The sequence below is a fragment of the Lactuca serriola genome, chromosome 7, assembly GCF_051521515.1.
Source record: "Lactuca serriola cultivar US96UC23 chromosome 7, Lser_US96UC23_V15, whole genome shotgun sequence".
In the NCBI taxonomy this organism is placed as follows: Eukaryota; Viridiplantae; Streptophyta; class Magnoliopsida; order Asterales; family Asteraceae; genus Lactuca; species Lactuca serriola.
In genome coordinates, this window is record NC_136414.1 from 156,124,840 (window position 1) to 156,134,136 (window position 9,297).

The window sequence follows — 9,297 nt, forward strand, 5'->3', positions numbered from 1 at the left end:
TTTGGGATATTACGATGGCCACACTGAGGAAGTTGAATGCCATGAAACAATTATTTTTCACATGCCTCTTTTGGAGCTATGTTTAATCCTTCCATAGCAATAACGAAGAGGAACGGGGACAAAGGATCCCCCTGCTGATGTTTAATCCTTCCATACCAACAATTAAGAGGAACGATGTAACGCCCGGGTTTCAGGGCTAAGCATTTTTGTCAATGTAATAGTCTAAGTCAACTCTTGTAACTCTTTTTAAAGTAATAAAGATGAAATATTTGAGTATTATGTGAATTATGTGTGTTTATGTGCTTATTATTTAATTATAAATGTATAATTAATAAAGAATAAAAATAAGCGTCAAAATTAAAGTGTGAGATAAACCCGATATTTTTACATAAAGTTGTAGTGGTCGGAACAAGGATTCCGGGGATATAAGGAACGCCAAAATCCGAGTTATAACGAAGAAGTTATGACCCGTCGAAGTTTCGCGACAGAACCGGCACGATACCGGAAAGCGTAAATAGTGAATTTACGATAGAGCGAGATTTAGCCTTAGAGATCTAAACGAAAGTCGTAGAATATGTTAAACTAAGAACATCAATAAAAAGAACGCCCAAATCTAACTTCGTATGAAGAAGTTATGATTTTTCGAAGTTTCGAGTTAGAAGTGTACAGCCCGAAATTCGAATATTAGATCGATCCGTTTTTAGCCAACACGACCTAAACAAGAATCGAAGATCTCTTTAAGAGTAGCGTAACGAGAAAAAGATGGGCGAAAACGGACGTCGGATGAAGAAGTTATGAGGATTTAACGGACCAATCCTGTCCCGGCTTGTTAATAATATAAAATTTAAAATTGAGTCAAAATTAGCCGACGGAGTCTAAACGAAAGTTGTAGAGTACGTCCCCACCTTCGCGTGGATATAAAGAACGTCGAAAACAGAGCTCGTATGCGAAAGTTACGAATTTTTAAAGTTGAGTATGCAAATTGCGAAATCTGATGCGAGATAGATGACGTGGCCTCATCGCAGCCGTCCATCGCCGATCACAGAGCGCCCTTCGTATCACGCCACGTCGCCTCGCTTCACCTTACGCCCCGCGTCTGAGTTCGGTACGCCCAGCGTACCCTCGGTCCTTATCCTCTTCTGAAGTGCGAGCCAGCTGGTGCGAGCTGGCAACCCCATCCGAACTACGCCCAGCGTAGTCCGAGCTGCTGAGCGCCTATAAAAGGCTGCGAAGGTTTCCGAGTTTTTCACAACATTTCCTTTCTCTCTCTAAATTACTTTCTCTCTCTAGCCCATTTTAACCCCCTAAACCCTAGGAAAAACCCCCTAGCACCCTAAGGAAGCCTCGAGGCTCCCGAAGTCCCGAGAAAAAGGAGTCTTTCGGTTTCAAAACGCTGCTCCAATTAATTTCTGGTTTTCGATAAAATTCGTTGTAAGTGTGTTACGCTTACGCAATTTTTAATATAGCTTTCAAATAATTATAGGAATGTTATTAGGTCCTTAAAATAATTATTTGGGCTATTATTATGAGTTATACTGAGTGTTATTAACGCTTATATAATAATAATAATAGTTAGACTATTAATTTGTCGCGGTTATCGTTAGACTAAACCCTAGTGGTATCGATACTAGGTTTTATCGAAGGAATATCGTTTTGAGAGTATCGAAGCGCTGTCCGAGTACTGAGTCACCACCTTTCAAGTGAGTGCATAGTTACTTTCAGCTTACACATAGATATGAAGTATTTTATATAAATTACGTGCTATGTGTGCATATTATCTGAATACTTGCTATCTATGCTGGATGAACGTTTTATACATGTTTTCAATGATTTAAACTGTATATGTATTTTATATCTATAAAATGTGTTGGGTAAAACATGGGTAGATGTAATAGTCGATGTGTGACAAAATAAAATAATGACAGGCCTCGTTATAGATGTTATTGATGATCCAGTCATCTAGCGGAGTATAGATGACGACCACGAACTATTCTAGACAGTCTAGTGGAACACTAGCAGACTCGCAACCTGTAGGTGTTTATTCTAACTGTGTGTTTATTTGAACTGTGTGCTCACCAGATGTACTCGATCCCCCACATGGTTGTCTTAAGGACATTTATTGCTGAGGAATCCCCTTAGCAGTAGTATCCGTCCCGATGATAATCCTTAGGATAGGTCCCTTATGATAGATGCTTAGGGACGTAATGTGAGGATAACGGGAACGGGTAATCGGGTTTGTTTAATTTAATGAAGTTAATAAACTTATTTATTGTGGGTTGAAAACCCTATGTGCTCACTAGGCTCCCAAACCTGACCCACTCAGTTTTATGTATTACAGGTAGTGGCGCTTGAGCATAGATATGATGTTTGGACGAGGGATTACGGATATAGGCCTGTAGATATGAAATAATGTAGTAAGGTTTATATTGTACTATTTATGCTTTTGGTCTGTACGAACACGACATCCCAAGTCTTTTAATGAAATACATTTCTATGGAAATGCTTTTGATAAATCTTTATCATATTTTGTTTTGGGACAAATTCCGCAACACTTTTATTTAAAATGTTACTCTGATTTTTAAACAAAACATAAACAAACCGGTCTTTTCTGGCCGTGATTTTGAGGATGTCACAAACGAAGACAAATCCCCCTACACCATGTGGATGTGTATATGGTACCAAGTATTTTCTTTGTTGATTTCTTTCTTTCTAATATTTTATTTGATTACAAAGCAACCTATGTGTTTCATATCGTAGGCATATTGCGGAGACACTAAAACACAATTATACTCATTTAAAACGACTTTCTTAGTTGAACTGTTTATGATAATAATGTAATCATTTGGGATTTCAATAAAACAAGTTGATTAAATTCAAACAAATGATTAATGATTTCGGTAAAAACATATGAAATAAACTTCTAAAAAACAGTAATTGAAAAACTATAAAATTGAACATAATATTTAATATGGTTCAATTGATGTGACATATGTCAATGGACAAACAAGACATAATTTTATTAAACTTCCAAAAAATTACAATAAGCCACAAAAAAATTACACCTTGCTTGACATTTCAACCAAATAAAAAAAAATTCTTTCTCACATAGTGTTCCAAAATGATATGCTCTTGACCTTACACAATAACCGTTCTTTTGAAATCTAGGTGCAGTCAACTTTATTTAACTCAAAGTAAGTAAACCATATTATTCTTCCTTGATTCATTATAAGAAAGAAACTTATGACAACATTAGGTTGCATAACCTTAATTTATTTTGATAAAAGCTATACATAACACTCCAAAATAAGTGGAAAAACCAAACACCAAACACCAAACAATATCATATTATTATTCTATTATATTGACAGACATTTGTCATTCACTAATTGCATGATTAGGTTACTTATCGATGTGATTGATGAAAGTACAAATTCTCTTGCGCAATGTACAAGAACTATCTCCAGAATGGCTAAATAGGAAAAACACATGGTCTTCCCCTTTATCCTCAATAACCTCAATACTTCCATTCCACCCACTTTTACCCAAAATGTCCTTATAATACCATCCTCTATTCGTCAATATATCTTTCTCAGCAACACAAACCAGTACCCTGGAGCATCCAAGATCCGACACTTTCGGATCCTTATCCGGGTTAATAAGCGGGTCATCCAACCCACTTGCTCCTGGGTAGGCAAAGATCCACATATCTTCAATTAAAGCCTTCCATGGGTGTTCTTCTTCAAACCCGATTCGATCTTCCCCCCAAAAATACGGGTGGAGCAAGATAGTACCCCGTAGGTTCATGCTCAATCTCGGATTTTTTGACCCGACCCGGATAGCCATGTGGTGGGCGATATTAGCACCGGCGCTGTCACCGGCGAAGAATACATTTTCAAGATCGGCAAAGTCATATAGCCAAGTTTCCGGGCAGTTTCTGGCGACCCATTTTATTGATTCCCATGAATCTTCAAAGCAGGTGGGGACGGGATGCTCCGGCGCCGTTCGGTAGTCAACGGAAACTATGACGACGTTGGACTCCGCAGCGATGAGGTTTAAGAAGCTATGGTAGAAGGGGGATGCGGCGGTTTGGGTGATGAATCCACCGCCATGGAAGTATATTAGAAGGGGGAGTTTTTTGGTGGGGGTTTTGGGAAGGTAAAGCCTGGCGGAGAGGTTGGTTTCAGGTGAGATGATGACGTCTTTGGATTGGACGCCGGAGGATGGATCAACGCCGGCGGGAACGGTGTCGGTGCCGGAGAGTTTCTTGAATCGGCCATCTTTGTATACTTGAATGACTCTCGGAATTTCTTTAACGATCTGATTCGGTGATGAATCCATCTGCGGAAATTTTTGAGAGAGTAGAAGTAATGTAAATGGAAGCTTGCTTTAACCATAATCATAGTATAAATAATCGGTAATTGTAATTGTAAATATATAATAATATTAACATATGTTATAAAAAAATATAAAAAGTGTAGGAGTTGTTGAATAAAACATATTTTAGTAATTAATATATGATGGTAATATTTAAGATTTACCTTAATTCCAATAAACTAAAAACTTTTGTTTGGAAAGTCCAACTATTCAATTTTTTTTTTTTAAAATCAACATAAATTTGTTTATCCAACTATTTTATTTTTCTTTTGAATTCTCATTCTATTTATAGTTTTAGAGTCAAAGTTGCTTTTCTTTTTTCAAAGATATTTTTTTGACTGTCACTACAATGTCCCATTAATTGAATATGACAACCCACCTTTAAAGACCAAGCATGGCAAAAAAAAAAAAAAGGCAATAGGTTCCAATGCTACATGCGAAAAATCAATTGAAAATAAATGATCCTTCTAATTCATTAAACCTTATTTGCTAAAGTAAAGTTTTAATATTGTTAATAAACTTTTTGTGGGTGATTTGTTATTCCACATAAGCCAACACATTGCTATTTGCTACATCAACTAAATTCGTTTGTACTCGATATCAAATAAACAATTGAGCTACTTTAAGTAAGACAGTGGATTACGTAGTTTGTTTGTTAACTAAAGGGTCACCAACAGTTGTTGTCTCTTTAGTCCTCTATTCATCATGACTTGTGTGCCACTTTCTACCGTTACTTCCATTAATTTATTAACAGACATTTGTCTTTTTATTAGAACTTAAAAAGAAGATGCAATATTTATATATTATGAGCCCACTATAAGTTTTTTTCTTTTTTCATCACCCAGGAGTATTATTGTTATTGGTTAAGAAAATATGATAGATGGAGGCTTTGTATCAACTGTGGAAAATGACTTACGAGCCCAACGAAGTTTTCAAACCGTTCAAAAAAACCCAATCATGTTTTGTCTGTTCAAAAAAACTCAACAAACTTAACATTTTGTCTAAAAAAGCCAACAAAGTTACACTTTCCTGAAAATCAAATAAGAGAAACAGACGACGTGGCTTGTTACCGTATCGGAAAAATGACTTGTTAGACCAATGAAGTTTCCAAAACGTTTAAAAAACTCAGATCATGTTTTGAACGTTCAAAAAAAAACTAACAAACTTAAACAAAACAAAATTAGGATTTTTTGAACGGTTTGGAACTTTGTTGGACTTTTTAGATAAAATGTTAAGTTCGTTGGGTTTTTTTGAACAGACAAAACATTATTGGGTTTTTTTGAATGGTTTGGAAACTTCGTTGGGCTTTTAAGTCATTTTCCCTATCAACTATCGAGTATTGAACAAAGTCACCATTACAAGACAAGTTTCCAATTTCGATATTACACAGATTGCTTGATGAACTACATGGTGCAAGGTTATAAATAAAATAATAAATACCATTCAAAAAAAGTAAAATAACAGATTTAAATTTAATACGTGAAAACATGTTTTTAAAATAAGTATTATGTTTTATATGGTTTGAAATCACATAGTTTAATCTTCAGTTGTAACCATTTATCACTTGCTCGATAATAAAATGTACCACAACACATGAGAAACACGTTGTACTACTTTCATTTCGGAAGTAAAGAATTAAGTGGTTGTTTGATAGTTGTTGATCGAGTATGACTGAGTTAGATGTTGTCTAGAATCTGACTGAAATCTACATCTTACTAAAATCATATTGTTTGATTTTGCGTCTAATTGGATGTGTTGAATGATAAAAATGATCATTTTACCCTTATGTGTTGTTCGCTACAAAGTATACATCTATTACCAAAGAATTGAGAGAAATACCGACCCACTTGATCTAAAATTGAAAAATAACTCAACTGTTTGATCAAATGTCAATTTTATTTGCAGGCAGAGAGATATGGATGTAGAGAGGAGCGATGGTAAATTAGTAAAATATGAATGGATATACAAGAGGTAAAACAAATTCTAGAAGTTTGGCGATAGCATATACTTTGGCACCCTACAATTTTCCTTCCCTTGGTTTCATGATAATGGACGCCACCCCTAAAAAATTTCTTATTGTCGTGCTGGGTATCCTATATAATAATATTTTATCACATGACCACTATATTCGTATTTATGTGACTTCTATCTTCCTCTCATGGTCTTTTTCAATTGATCAACATTTAAATCTACTCTAATAAATAAGAATGATTTTGTCATATGTCGTTCTCTCATTCAATTTGTCACATGTCATTTTGTCATAATTTAGAGATATATTTATATTCCACTTGTCATTTATTTCATTTTCCATTTCTAATATATTATTAATTAGTTTCCATAAATTAAACCTACCATAATGATATTAATTTCAAATTTTAAATTTTAAATTTAAATTTCAATTTCAAATAAATTTACAGTTTAAACCTTTGTGTTTAACATTTTGTTATAAGTAAACTGTTTAGTATACGAGTCTGATAACTAAACACTAATTTTAATTTATTTATTTTTTGCATGTTTTTTTTCTCATAATTTTTATTTATTTCAAATTTGAAATTCAAATAAACTTCTCATTTAATCGTTTCTATTTAACATTTTGTTTTAATCAACCCGTATAACATACGGGTTTCACAACTAGTCTACAAATAAAGTTGCTACTATCGCTACCAGAAAATTTTATTATTATTATTATTATTATTATTATTATTATTATTATTTTTCACTAAAATGGCAAAAACTTTAGGCCAATTTTCCGGATGTTACATAGAAACTCATGAAGATAATTACAATTTTAAGCTCAATATCAAAATAAACATAAATTTATGTCTATTGTACAAATAGAAGTAAGTAATAGTATAATGTTTTAAATTAAACATTGTGAAACTACAATATGAATCTAAAATAATCTATGTCATATATAATTTAAACGGATTATTGCTAAGTCGCAAGGATCGCGTTTCTAGGCCATATAAAGTAACTAAGTAAGCTATATTTTAGAAAACTCGCCTCTTGTATGTCTTGGTTTTTTGAGGTGTTGTCCAATTGTTAGTGTATATGGCTAGCTACAATTACTATATAACTTTAGATGTTAACAAAAAACTTTTGATCTTCCATCAACTCGTAAATACCTGCCTATCCTTCACGATAAGCCCACTAGGCCACTACCTTAACCCTTTGCCGCTGCCAGCTAGTAAGAATTTTCATCACTTTCTTCCCTCCACCTAGTTTAATTAACATATATATTTGAAGAGGTTAATTTTTTGTTCGTTTGAAATATAAAATAATCCGTTGTTGTTGCTGCTTCTGCTTCTTTCTTCAAGTAAATTGGTGGTTAATCAGTAGCTTTGATAAAATAGGAGGCTAATTGCCATTATTTATTTATTGATTTGCTTGTGAAGTCTAATCATTTGAAAACCAATCATTATTACTATATTTTAATTTGTTTTCCAAATAAAAACATGTCTTTGATTCTTGCATGAGTTGATAATTTTTCCTGATCTTTAATGTTACAGGATGGAACATTAATCTTTTTGCCATTCATTTTTCATCTGCTTGTGAATTATAATCACATGAAAATCATTATTAATGTATTTTAATTCATTTTCCAAATAAAAACATCGGCTTTCTTGAAGCAACACCCAACATACCTACAGATTCTTACATTCTTATAGGACAGTTTTAACCTTTTTCCTCAAGATCTTCACCTTGATTCACCCTATCCACTAACCTGCATTTTAGAAGGTATGTATGATCTGCCAATGATCTCATTAACCATGATCACAAGGTGACCATAATTAATGAGATTATTGGTAGATCATACATGTATTTTGATGAAATTACCTTTTGAAATTCATTCATGAAATATGTGGGTATCTAGTCATCTCCTTCAATCATAGGTTCTACATCTCGTTTTCATGTTCTTCCTTGGTTAAAATGTTGATTAGTTTCAAATTTGGTTACATGTTGATTAGTTTCAACTTATTTTAAAAGTAGCTTCATTTTTTAGAACATACATAACAATTCCCACATAAAAGAGTCTACTTGAGAATCTTGTAATTGGTGCACACGTAATATATATATATATATATATATATATATATATATATATATATATATATATATATATATATATATATATATATATATAAAACCCGTAGAAACCACGGTAGAGAAAGAAAAACATTATTGATAATTTCAAATTGTAACGACCATTCACAAATTTGCAAAAAAATTATAATTTATAATTTTTTTTATTAAATTAATAAATATAATTTATGTTTAGACTTTTATGTTGATCGCCTGCATAAAAATATAAATACATGTAAACAAATCTGAACCATAAAGTTTTGGCATTTTCGGTCCACATGAATGCCAAAAAATGAAGTTACGAAGGGTGAATCATGTATTAAACTTCTTCAATTCTCTTATTAAAGAATCTTTATATACATTAACAACTATTTCCATATTTATCTCTAAACAATCTTTAAATAAGCATCACAGTTTGAACCCAGAAGGATGCGATTATATAAGATGTGTTCAGAGTTACAACATTTTACTTGATTCGTAGCTACGAAAGTGCGTGTTGGATGAGGATGTAGTGGTTTCTTTGGATGATATTCAGGTCCATGAGCACCTGAACGATGTTGAGAGTCCGGTAGCTATTTGAAGAGAAATATGAAGGTCCTGCACAACAAGGAAGTATCGTTGGTAAAGGTACAATGACAACATCGAAGAGTCTCAGAGTGGACTTAGGAGCCGGAGGCTGAGATACGGAAGCACAATCCTGAGTTATTCTCCACAGTAGACTTCGATGACGAAGTGTAATCTAAGTGGGGGAGAATTGTAACATCCCGATGATAAGGTACTTTAAATTCAAATCCTATAATTTTATTATGTTGTATTTTGGTCCTTAAGTTCATGAAAATG

At 33.4% G+C, this 9,297-nt stretch overlaps 1 pseudogene; it reads right to left on the minus strand.

Moving 5' to 3' along the window:
* Window positions 1-3,326: 3,326 nt before the first annotated feature.
* On the minus strand, window positions 3,327-4,388 carry LOC145064492 (putative carboxylesterase 2 pseudogene; annotated as a pseudogene).
* Window positions 4,389-9,297: the final 4,909 nt, after the last annotated feature.